This window comes from Gnatocerus cornutus, unplaced genomic scaffold, assembly GCF_029298725.1.
Source record: "Gnatocerus cornutus isolate USDA-ARS CGAHR unplaced genomic scaffold, icGnaCorn1.1 ctg00000221.1, whole genome shotgun sequence".
In the NCBI taxonomy this organism is placed as follows: Eukaryota; Metazoa; Arthropoda; class Insecta; order Coleoptera; family Tenebrionidae; genus Gnatocerus; species Gnatocerus cornutus.
Window position 1 is genome coordinate 34,411 of NW_028275542.1, and position 13,090 is coordinate 47,500.

The following is a 13,090-nucleotide window of genomic DNA, read 5'->3' on the forward strand; positions in this document are numbered from 1 at the left end:
AACATTAATCGAAAGTGGATGTCATAATTTTAAGTCCCTAACTGAACGGGATCTAAAACCCTTTCGAAACTGTGGCGTTCGAATTTTGATGAAAATTATTCTAAGTCCAAAGTCGGAACTGAAGCGTTCACATTGAACGCTACAGTTTCGAAAATCTATTCGGAACTGAAGCGTTCACACTGGCGATTGCTTATGCAACCATGAAAGCACAAATATGAAACGCTACAGTTTCGAAAACTCATTCGGAACTGAAGCGTTCACACTGGCGATTGTTTATGCAACCATGAAAGCACAAAAATGAAACGCCACAGTTGCGAAAACTCATTCGGAACTGATGCGTTTACACCGAACGCTACAGTTTTGAAACCTCGTTCGGAACTGATGCGTTCAAAAATGTCGAAATTTTTACAAGTCCAGTTTCGGAACTGTAGCGACTGCATGGACTTAGCGCGAAAAGGACACATTCAGTGGGAACTGTAGCGGTAGGGACCCGTAAAAAAAGTAAAAAAAATAATAAAATATTTTATTTTTTGCTTTTTACCTTCCGTATACACAATTTTTTTTTTTTTTTTTTTTTTTTTTTTTTTAAGTCCAAATTGGGAACTGTAGCGGTCAACAGAAAAAAAAACTTTTTCCATCAACCACATACAATTCCCATTTTTAATATAATATTATTATTTATATTAATATTATAATTATTCATAATATATTACTGAACATTTGCTTCTCCTCAGTTTCGTTCTTTGGTTTCCAATATCATTCACTCGATCATATTTAATTCAAGCTTGTTATCGGAGGAGAAACAAGTCTTTCACAATTTTCACCAGTTCTGCTTACCATGTGACGGATCTTTTGTTTTTCAACGGGCGGAACAATAATCGAGATTTTTACTGCTTGGTGTTTCGGGCTTTGTGTTTTATTTTATAGATCCGTCACATTATTCAAGTAAATTATTCAATTCAATTTGTCGTCTGCATTAGAGTCAAGATTATTAATTTCATCTCATTTGCAGACGACTTTGGATAAGAGCACTGGGTGGTCACGTTTTTTAACTAGCGGTGAATTAGCTAATTCGTTCGCAAAATGCACGTTACAGGCGGACTAATTCACATTTCGCTATTCATCGAGAAATTTTTATTCACAGCGGTATATTGTCTTTCTAGAGACTTACCACTTTTTATTTCATCGATGTATTTTTATTTTTAATTTAGCATAATATCATTAAACGGGGTCGCGATGTACGAGAGGTAACAGATCGTACGGACGCGCACATTTGATTTCATGTCAATCCATTCATCGTGCGTACTTGTCCGTCATCGCTGCCACTTACCATCACTACTCCCTATATATGCCACCGCGGCAGCGATCAGCTCTGAATCGCTCGATGCGTGAAACGATCGAAATCCCATAGTGCGCCGGCCGCTCGCTATGGGCGAGGGGTAGAGTAAAACGGTCTGATCGCTCGGTGCAAAAGTCCGTTTGGGTACTTAGAGACGGAATTTTAAAATTCTGATTTCGCAGATCAATTTCAAGGATTATTAGGACTCGAATGCTGTCGACCATGTTTTGTAAAAAAAGTTTTTTACGTTTTTACGGCAATTTGACTGAACGCTACAGTTTCGAAAAAAAGTCGGAACTGTGGCGTTCGATCGAAATTTTTCCAAGTCCGAAGTCGAAACTGTAGCGGTCGACCAAAATTTTTCTAAGTCCGATTCGAAACTGAGGCGTTCGACCGAAATTTTTCCAAGTCCAATTCGAAACTGTAGCGTTCGAACAAAATTTTTCTAAGTCCGAAGTCGAAACTGTAGCGTTCGGCGCTCATTCGTCTAAGTCCGAACTCGGAAGTGTAGCGGTTGACAAATTTACATTGACCAAAAGTCCGAGAAAAATCGAAATTAAATCCAAACGAACAAATGTTTGGGTCGAACTAGCATCGATAGAAGGTAGATTTTATAATTTCAAGCTCCTAATTAAACGGGATCTAAAACCCTCTGGAAACTGAGGCGTTCGAAATTTTGATGAAAATTTTTCTAAGTCCGAAATAGGAACTGTGGCGGTCGAGCGAAATTTTTCTAAGTCCGTAGTCGAAACTGAGGTGTTCGAATTTTTGATAAAAATTTTTCTAAGTCTCATGTTGGAACTGTGGCGGTCGAGCGAAATTTTTCCAAGTCCGAAGTCGAAACTGTAGCGTTCGAACGAAATTTTTCTAAGTCCGAAGTCGAAACTGTAGCGTTCGGCGCTCATTCGTCTAAGTCCGAAGTCGGAAGTGTAGCGGTTGACAAATTTACATTGACCAAAAGTACGAGAAAAATCGAAATTAAATGCAAACGAACAAATGTTTGGGTCGAACTAACATCGATAGAAGGTAGATTTTATAATTTCAAGCTTCTAATTAAACGGGATCTAAAACCCTCTGGAAACTGAGGCGTTCGAAATTTTGATGAAAATTTTTCTAAGTCCGAAATAGGAACTGTGGCGGTCGAGCGAAATTTTTCTAAGTCCGTAGTCGAAACTGAGGTGTTCGAATTTTTGATAAAAATTTTTCTAAGTCTCATGTTGGAACTGTGGCGGTCGAGCGAAATTTTTCCAAGTCCGAAGTCGAAACTGTAGCGTTCGAACGAAATTTTTCTAAGTCCGAAGTCGAAACTGTAGCGGTCGACCAAAATTTTTCTAAGTCCGATTCGAAACTGAGGCGTTCGACCGAAATTTTTCTAAGTCCAATTCGAAACTGTGGCGGTCGAGCGAAATTTTTCTAAGTCCGAAGTCGAAACTGTAGCGTTCGGCGCTCATTCGTCTAAGTCCGAAGTCGGAAGTGTAGCGGTTGATAAATTTACATTGACCAAAAGTCCCAGAAAAATCGAAATTAAATGCAAACGAACAAAAGTTACGGTCGAACTAACACCAAACAAGGGTGGCTGTGATAATTTCAAACCCCTAACTAAACGGGATCTAAAACCCTCTGGAAACTGAGGCGTTCGAAATTTTGATGAAAATTATTCTAAGTCCGAAGTCGGAACTGAGGTGTTCGGTCGAAATGCCGTAAAAACGTAAAAAATATTTTTTTCAAAACACCGTTAACGGCATTCGAGTCCTAATGACCCTTGAAATTGATCTGCGAAATCAGAATTTTAAAATTCCGTCTCTAAGTACCCAAACGGACTTTTGCACCGAGCGATCAGACCGATTTACCCGACCCCTCGCCCATAGCGAGCGGCCGGCGCGCTATGGGATTTCGACCGTTTCGCGCATCGAGTGATTCAGAGCTGAACGCTGCCGCGCTGGCATATATAGGGATAGTAGTGGTGGTATGTAGCAGCGGACAAAAGCGTACGATCGAAATGTGATTTTATGTGCGTCCGATTATCTTGTTACCTCTCGTACACCGCGACTTACCCGTAGTTGGGACGATGGCCGGAATGTGTACCCTGTGGACCCACCATCGTTTGAGGGATGACAAATCTTGCCATTGACCATGCACAGCGAGATTGCGGATGCGGCGAGCGTTTCTATGTTAGCGGTCCAAATGCAATCAAAGATTTTATGTGTTCGTGTCAGAACGACCAAAAATTAACAAATGCGTCAACTCACTAAAGTCCGAGCGAGAATTTTGAAATAAATAAAATTTCATAAACTCGTAACGTGTGAATATTTCTAAAGAGAAATCTCACAATAAACCGTCGCTTTCAATCTAGCGAAGAGTATGGAGAATGTTTGAACTTTTGCTTGTCGACGACGATATTTTTTCTTTACGATAAAATTTCAAGTCGATGTGCCCAAAAATCTCTAAATTTTGAACTGGGAAATTATTTCTTCGTCCGATGAATCGCATTGATCTCTGTTTTTGACGAAAAAAAGACGGATAAAATGCAGCATTCAATCAAGGATATAAAATAAAAGAAAAATTTTCCGTAAAAACTATATTACAATGGAGGATTATGTTTCTACTTTTCGTCCGATGAGTCGCAACAAAAATAAGTAATCCATCCGTCGTTGTTCGTTTAGTCGATCTGAATGCACTGTAAAAATTTATTAAAGTAAAATGTTACGTTTGCATTTCATGAATTTTGACAAACGTGTACCGAAATGTGTACAAATTATTTATTTCGACGACGACGACAACTTAGAACGGATGAATAAAATTAATTGTTGCAAGATTCAAACAAGGATGAAAAAGTCATAGAAAATTATTCCGTAACCATGATATTGGATTATTTTTTCTTCACTCTCTCCTCCGATGAGTCGCAACAAATAAAAATCCATAAATCAATTCATCCGTCGTTGTTCGTTTAGTCGATCTGAATGCACTGTAAAAATTTATTAAAGTAAAAATGTTACGTTGCATTTCATGAATTTTGACAAACGTGTACCCCGAAGTGTGTACAAATTATTTATTTCGACGACGACGACAACTTAGAACGGATGAATAAGAATAAAATTGTTGCAGGAGATTCAATCAAGGATGATGTGAAAAAAATGTCGAAAAATTTTCCATCCAGAAAGATCGCGTGGCGTTACGTCTCTTCTTACGAGGTTTTCGTTTCGCAGACACGCACACTTTCTTCAAAACAATAATAGGAAAGTGTTCAGTTTTTTATAAGAGCAGCAGGTGTCTTTCCGAAATTCTACGATTATTGTAGCTTATATGACTAGAAGGAAAGAAAGACTAAAACTCTCTTATTTTAAAACAAGAACGCAGTTCCCTGGTTGATCCTGCCAGTAGTCATATGCTTGTCTCAAAGATTAAGCCATGCATGTCTCAGTACAAGCCAAATTAAGGTGAAACCGCGAAAGGCTCATTAAATCAGTTATGGTTCCTTAGATCGTACCCACATTTACTTGGATAACTGTGGTAATTCTAGAGCTAATACATGCAAACAGAGCTCCAACCGGAAACGGAAGGAGCGCTTTTATTAGATCAAAACCAATCGGTGGCGGTCTCCGTCATCGTACAACTTGGTGACTCTGAATAACTTTACGCTGATCGCACGGTCTCGCACCGGCGACGCATCTTTCAAATGTCTGCCTTATCAACTGTCGATGGTAGGTTCTGCGCCTACCATGGTTGTAACGGGTAACGGGGAATCAGGGTTCGATTCCGGAGAGGGAGCCTGAGAAACGGCTACCACATCCAAGGAAGGCAGCAGGCGCGCAAATTACCCACTCCCGGCACGGGGAGGTAGTGACGAAAAATAACGATACGGGACTCATCCGAGGCCCCGTAATCGGAATGAGTACACTCTAAACCCTTTAACGAGGATCAATTGGAGGGCAAGTCTGGTGCCAGCAGCCGCGGTAATTCCAGCTCCAATAGCGTATATTAAAGTTGTTGCGGTTAAAAAGCTCGTAGTCGAATCTGTGTCCCGCGCCGCCGGTTCATCGTTCGCGGTGTCAACTGGCGTGCCGCGGGACGTCCTGCCGGTGGGCTTAGCTCGAGAGGGCGGCCCAACTCAATCCCGCCGCGGTGCTCTTCATTGAGTGTCGAGGTGGGCCGGCACGTTTACTTTGAACAAATTAGAGTGCTTAAAGCAGGCTAAAACTTCGCCTGAATACTGTGTGCATGGAATAATGGAATAGGACCTCGGTTCTATTTTGTTGGTTTTCGGAACCCCGAGGTAATGATTAATAGGAACGGATGGGGGCATTCGTATTGCGACGTTAGAGGTGAAATTCTTGGATCGTCGCAAGACGGACAGAAGCGAAAGCATTTGCCAAAAACGCTTTCATTGATCAAGAACGAAAGTTAGAGGTTCGAAGGCGATCAGATACCGCCCTAGTTCTAACCATAAACGATGCCAGCTAGCGATCCGCCGACGTTCTTCCGATGACTCGGCGGGCAGCTTCCGGGAAACCAAAGCTTTTGGGTTCCGGGGGAAGTATGGTTGCAAAGCTGAAACTTAAAGGAATTGACGGAAGGGCACCACCAGGAGTGGAGCCTGCGGCTTAATTTGACTCAACACGGGAAACCTCACCAGGCCCGGACACCGGAAGGATTGACAGATTGAGAGCTCTTTCTTGATTCGGTGGGTGGTGGTGCATGGCCGTTCTTAGTTGGTGGAGCGATTTGTCTGGTTAATTCCGATAACGAACGAGACTCTAGCCTGCTAAATAGGCGTATTTCGACATCCCAAAGGCCCGTCGATCCTGGGTTCGCCCGGTGGTCGTGCGCGGTTTTTACTGTCGGCGTACAAACAATTCTTCTTAGAGGGACAGGCGGCTTCTAGCCGCACGAGATTGAGCAATAACAGGTCTGTGATGCCCTTAGATGTTCTGGGCCGCACGCGCGCTACACTGAAGGAATCAGCGTGTCCTCCCTGACCGAGCGGTCCGGGTAACCCGCTGAACCTCCTTCGTGCTAGGGATTGGGGCTTGCAATTGTTCCCCATGAACGAGGAATTCCCAGTAAGCGTGAGTCATAAGCTCGCGTTGATTACGTCCCTGCCCTTTGTACACACCGCCCGTCGCTACTACCGATTGAATGATTTAGTGAGGTCTTCGGACCGGTACGCGATGGCGTTTCGACGTCGTCGATGTCGCTGGGAAGATGACCAAACTTGATCATTTAGAGGAAGTAAAAGTCGTAACAAGGTTTCCGTAGGTGAACCTGCGGAAGGATCATTAACGTGTCCTCGTACACACGAATTTTGACATATGTATAATTTATTATTATGCATTTTTATTTGATCGTGTCGATGTACACTTTATGTTTTTACAACACCGTCGTCGATGACATGGAGTCGACGGCACGATCTTTTGTCGTGCCGTTGCTTGTTTCTTTTTGAAACACCGTGTGTACGACGTTTTGAACTACGAATCGTACATATTCGGAAAAACAATAGCGTTACGCTGGCCCGCAGCGCCGGTCCTTGCGATCGAGTTTTTCACCTTTTTTGAACGAGAAAAACCGAATTCGCTCGGGCATACGGCTGTTTCTTCGGGTACCTAGATTTTTTGATTTTTTTTGTACTATCTCTCGATCTTTTCCAATGATGGAAAAAAGGAGGGACGCTTTCGGTTTTTCGACCGGATCGCGGAAAGTTGTGAACTCCACCGCGAAAGTCGAAAGACGTTAGAAGTCCTCTTTTTTCGGACACACGGAGAGGATGTAGCAGAGTAGTCGAGAAAGAAGAAAATCGCAGGTGTCGAATTAGGTTACGACTCCGTGGGTTTTAAATGATTTACGCCCGGCTACGGGACCGGCGAGAAACGCTCCCGATTTTACGATTCGCGTGAATGATGTTCGTCGTTAGACGCTTCAAAGAGTTTTTTGAAAGCGCCGTTAAACGAGCGATCACACACACATCACACCTTGCTTTTTTAATGTTTTTGGTAGATGTGGTAAAGTGATTTCGTTAGAAACGGTAAAATTCTCTTTACGGAGCGTACGACTGCACCATTTCAAAATTATATACACCGTCAATCGTCATTAAGTCACGATATAGAACGGTAAACTTGAGGATTTTATGTTAGACGCTCAGTCTGGCACGTCTATAGATTTTTTCGTCAAAATTCACGATCTGTCTTCGGTTTGGCGACGAAAAAATATAGAAAGAAAATTGAAACACGAACACAAAGACCGCCCGCGAAAATCTCTTTTCGCTTACGGCGGATACTAATTCGCTTTTTCATAACGAGTACGATGATGTAATGATGTGTTGATTCCGATCGATCAAAAACCGTCTCTTCGTCACACTTTTTAAAGTGCTTGACACACGCACACTAAATGAAAGACACAATAAAGGAAAACTACCGAAAATGTAGTTTATGAGAGAAAGCAGCATTATTTATTAAAATTATTGCTGAGAAAAAGGAAATTGGCAAATTCCTAATTAAAATCGTATCGAACATGTCCCATCTTCACACATACATGCTCGTACTTTGCGTGTAAAAGCGGAGACCGCGTGAAAAAGAAAAGTGCTTCTTTTTCGGTGCGCGGATACAAATTTGTGTTTGGGTTAATATTTTTTTTAATTTTTTCGTACGCGTAAAACTGAGACCGACGATCGCGTTCCCTTTCAGACGAGAAAGTACGGACGAAAGACAATTAAGAGCGAGAATCATAAATATCCATACCACAACACCGAAATTTTAGACGTGGCACGTTTCGGAACCACGAAGATCATTTTCGTTTCGGATGTACGCACGTACGCAAAAATTTTTGCAAGACGTGTATAGACAGCTGGACGATCGGCATGATCGGGGTTCTTGTGGAACGAGCGTTTAAATTTTAAAAAGATTACCCTGAACGGTGGATCACTTGGCTCGTGGGTCGATGAAGAACGCAGCTAATTGCGCGTCAACTTGTGAACTGCAGGACACATGAACATCGACATTTCGAACGCACATTGCGGTCCTCGGATATAATGTTCCCGGACCACTCCTGGCTGAGGGTCGTGTCAATTTCAAAGACTGCTCGGTTTTCGTTTTCGGACGAAAACGTCGGAGCGTGTTGGATGTGTTGCGACGCGTCGAATAGGTACTCATTAATGTACGTGATCGTCACTTACGTCACGATATAACGACGCACGCCTCGAACGTGTGCCGAGACGTTTACTCGAGCGTGTTTTTTCGTCAAAAAGGACGGGACGGGTATGCTTTGTATTTTTTTTTTACAAAGTCCGTCGGACGTCCACCTTGCGAATCATAAATACGAAAGTGTTTACGTCGGCACATGTTCTTGCGTGGTGTGTCGTAGAATCGTGTGTTTGTGTGCGTTTCTCGTGCAGCGAGTAAATTTGCGCGACATCTTAAGACGCGAAAGCGACCAACTACTACTTGTTGTAGTTGTTGGCTGGTCTTTCGGCGTAGCACGTCCTATTTCTTCAACATGTCGTCATTTAAAAAAAAAAATGGCGTTTTAAGGTTGAGAACGTTATAGACGGTCGTCGTGTCCGAGACGTGTAATGCAAATCGCGACAGACGTCAGATCGTAAGCGTTTCTGTAAACTTAGCCATTTTTTAAAAAGAAAAATGACGAACACGTATAGCAAGGAATGGGAGACGTGTCGTGATCGTCGAAATGACCGAATGAAAAATTTTTATTTTTCATATGCGACCTCAGAGCAGGTGAGACTACCCGCTGAATTTAAGCATATTACTAAGCGGAGGAAAAGAAACTAACTAGGATTCCCTCAGTAGCGGCGAGCGAACAGGGAGAAGCCCAGCACCGAATCCCGCGGCCGAAACCGGACGCCGGGAAATGTGGTGTTAGGGAGGATCCGTCATCCCGAGATCGTGCGGCGCGTCCAAGTCCATCTTGAACGGGGCCACAGCCCATAGAGGGTGCCAGGCCCGTAGCGACCGCTGCCGATAACGGGAGGATCTCTCCTCAGAGTCGGGTTGCTTGAGAGTGCAGCCCTAAGTGGGTGGTAAACTCCATCTAAGGCTAAATATGACCACGAGACCGATAGCGAACAAGTACCGTGAGGGAAAGTTGAAAAGAACTTTGAAGAGAGAGTTCAATAGTACGTGAAACCGTTCAGGGGTAAACCTGAGAAACCCGAAAGGTCGAAAGGGGAGATTCAGCGTGACTCGATGGCGGCGCTGGACGATCGTGTGACAGATGGCGTACGCGTCGTTTGCACCTTTCGTTTTGTCGATCTGCCGTCGAACGCGTGCACTTCTCCCCCTGTAGGACGTCGCGATCCGTTGAGTGCCGGTCTAAGGCCCGCGGTGGAGCTCGTTCGGACGGTTCGCCGTTCGCCGAATGAACCCGTGGTGTTTCCCGATCGGCTCGCTCGACGGTATACAGATGGCGCGGGGCCGCTACACAGTTAGCGTCCGACCTTCGGCAAGCGCGCCCGTCGTGATGGTGATCGGACCTGGTGCCGGTCCCGTCCCCGGGTGGCTGTTCGCTGAGGTGTTCTCGGACAGACCTCGTTGAAACGCCGATCTGCGACGCTATAGCTTTGGGTACTTTCAGGACCCGTCTTGAAACACGGACCAAGGAGTCTAGCATGTGCGCGAGTCATTGGGATTTAACTAAACCTAAAGGCGCAATGAAAGTGAAGGTCCGCCTTGCGCGGACCAAGGGAGGATGGGCGGTCGTTACGGCTGCCGCCCCGCACTCCCGGGGCGTCTCGTTCTCATTGCGAGAAGAGGCGCACCAAGAGCGTACACGCTGGGACCCGAAAGATGGTGAACTATGCCTGGTCAGGACGAAGTCAGGGGAAACCCTGATGGAGGTCCGTAGCGATTCTGACGTGCAAATCGATCGTCGGAACTGGGTATAGGGGCGAAAGACTAATCGAACCATCTAGTAGCTGGTTCCCTCCGAAGTTTCCCTCAGGATAGCTGGCGCTCATAGCATACGAGTTTCATCCGGTAAAGCGAATGATTAGAGGCATTGGGGTCGAAACGGCCTCAACCTATTCTCAAACTTTAAATGGGTGAGATCTCCGGCTTGCTCGAACTATTGAAGCCGCGAGACTCGAATCAGAGTGCCAAGTGGGCCATTTTTGGTAAGCAGAACTGGCGCTGTGGGATGAACCAAACGCCGAGTTAAAGCGCCTAAATCGACGCTTATGGGATACCATGAAAGGCGTTGGTAACTTAAGACATCAGGACGGTGGCCATGGAAGTCGGAATCCGCCAAGGAGTGTGTAACAACTCACCTGCCGAAGTTACTAGCCCTGAAAATGGATGGCGCTGAAGCGTCGTGCTTATACTCGGCCGTCAGAGGCATGTGCGGTCAGGTTATTAAATTAACCGGCCATGAAGCCCTGACGAGTAGGAGGGTCGCGGCGGTGAGCGCAGAAGGACTGGCCGTGAGGCCGTCTGGAGCCGCCGTCGGTGCAGATCTTGGTGGTAGTAGCAAATACTCCAGCGAGGCCCTGGAGGACTGACGTGGAGAAGGGTTTCGTGTGAACAGCCGTTGCACACGAGTCAGTCGATCCTAAGCCCTAGGCGAAAGCCGATGTTGATGTGGTGTAGATTTTTGTCGTTGGTCGCAATTCGCAATTGTTGACGGAAACGTACGGAATTGTGCACACACCCGATGGGCGAAAGGGAATCCGGTTCCTATTCCGGAACCCGGCAGCGGAACCGTTTATAATTCGGGCCCTCGAAAGAGAGTTCGTCGGGGCAACCCAAAAGGACCCGGAGACGCCGTCGGGAGATCCGGGAAGAGTTTTCTTTTCTGCATGAGCGTTCGAGTTCCATGGAATCCTCTAGCAGGGAGATATGGTTTGGAACGCGAAGAGCACCGCAGTTGCGGCGGTGTCCGGATCTTCCCCTCGGACCTTGAAAATCCGGGAGAGGGCCACGTGGAGGCGTCGCGCCGGTTCGTACCCATATCCGCAGCAGGTCTCCAAGGTAAAGAGCCTCTAGTCGATAGAATAATGTAGGTAAGGGAAGTCGGCAAATTGGATCCGTAACTTCGGGATAAGGATTGGCTCTGAGGATCGGGGCGTGTCGGGCTTGGCGGGGAAGCGGGTCGCGACTGACGTGCCGGGCCTGGGCGAGGTGCAGGGTGTGTCGCTTCGGCGGTGTACTTCGAATCCGAGCTCGGTCCCGTGCCTTGGTCTCCCGCGGAACCGTCTTGCTGCGAGGCTCCGAGTGCGCCCGCAAGGGCGTTCGGATGTCCTCTTCGGCCGCCATTCAACGGTCAGCTCAGAACTGGCACGGACCGGGGGAATCCGACTGTCTAATTAAAACAAAGCATTGCGATGGCCCCAGCGGGTGTTGACGCAATGTGATTTCTGCCCAGTGCTCTGAATGTCAACGTGAAGAAATTCAAGCAAGCGCGGGTAAACGGCGGGAGTAACTATGACTCTCCACTTGTGCATTGCGAGATCATAGTGAACTGGTACCTCCTCGTGGTTCCCGCTGGATACTACTTGTAGTAACTAAAACCAGTAAGCACAGAGTAAGTTTTGCGATCCTCGAGTTTTACGAAGCAACTGCGTCTTTCCTTGGTTGCGCTCGGGGTTGCTTAACCCTCTAAAGTTTGGCTTTAACATCCATGATGCCAAACAGTCCTGGGAAGCCCAATACGCCCCAGGTCAAAAAGAAGGCTATGGGTTTAAAAACATTACAATCGGGCGCCAAGAATTTAAATACTGGCGGTCCGGGGCCTTCTACCTCAGCCCCCACACAGACCGTGGCGGGCTTTAATTGTGACTGCGGCCGGAGCTATGCCTCGAAGGCAACTCTGGCCCGCCATTTGAAAGAATGCGGCAAGCGAGACACTTCAAAGTGTCAGTGGTGCGATGCGAAATTTGCTTCTTTCGCGGGAGTACGACAACACGAAAGAAAGGCGCATCCGCAGGAGTATAACACGGAACTCCTTAGCCAACTACCGGCACCCGAGAGTGAGCTCATGGGAAAGATCGCCGACGTCGAAGTCAAGGCCAGTAACGGCATCTTCTATAAGGAGATGATGGCTTCGACAGGCCTGACTCACCAACAAGTCAGGTCTCGGAGAGAGAAACCCGAGTACCAGGAGTACCTGAGGAGGGCGCGCGCGCGACTGGCCAAACCTACACGGGCCAGTCCACCCACCGTGGCCACAGGAGCCGTCCCGAAAGGAATGGCTAGTGGTACGGGGGGAATGTCCGCGTCCCTCTCACGGCCGACCACCAGGCTAGCCACCTCGAAAGGGGTGGCCCGGTATAACCAGGTCTCGAATGCGCCGCGACAGAGTCTGGCTAGACCCACCAGAACAGCCAGACCGCCTGCAGTAGCAGGAGAGCGCGGTGCGATTGGTTCTCTCTCTCCAGAAGGCATGAGCCCTCGGACAGCGGACCCAGATTTTGTGTTATCAGAAACCTCGAGTAGTTGCGACTCGCTCACTTCGCCCACGTCCGTTTCACCCACCGGACATCGCGAACCGCCGAAGTCTAGTAGGACGAAGCTTGCGACTACAGGTACAAAGTCGGTAAAAGACGGACCTTCTGAACATCCGGCAGCGCGGATGACAGTGGTTCAGAGGGGGTGTACGCCTTCTCTCACACGGGAACAGCCAGCCTGTGATGATTCAAAACCAAATTCGAGCCTAACGCTCACCCCAAGCACGCCCATCAGTGCACCACGACCGGTTTTGCCAACTCAAAATTTAACAGCATTATCCACACCTAAAACAGCCCATAGAATG

The 13,090-nt window shown here is 46.6% G+C and overlaps 2 non-coding genes and 1 pseudogene across 2 annotated transcripts; all 3 read left to right on the forward strand.

Annotated features, from left to right (window-relative positions):
* Nucleotides 1–4,697: 4,697 nt before the first annotated feature.
* Nucleotides 4,698–6,618, forward strand: LOC148165758 (small subunit ribosomal RNA). Its single transcript, XR_015771205.1, has one exon. It is a non-coding gene; the product is annotated as a small subunit ribosomal RNA (ribosomal RNA).
* Nucleotides 6,619–8,234: 1,616 nt separating this feature from the next.
* On the forward strand, nt 8,235–8,391 carry LOC148165759 (5.8S ribosomal RNA). The gene has a single exon (XR_015771203.1). It is a non-coding gene; the product is annotated as a 5.8S ribosomal RNA (ribosomal RNA).
* A 658-nt stretch (nt 8,392–9,049) lies between these two features.
* The window catches only part of LOC148165760 (large subunit ribosomal RNA), an 8,166-nt pseudogene continuing 4,125 nt past the window's right edge, over nt 9,050–13,090 (forward strand).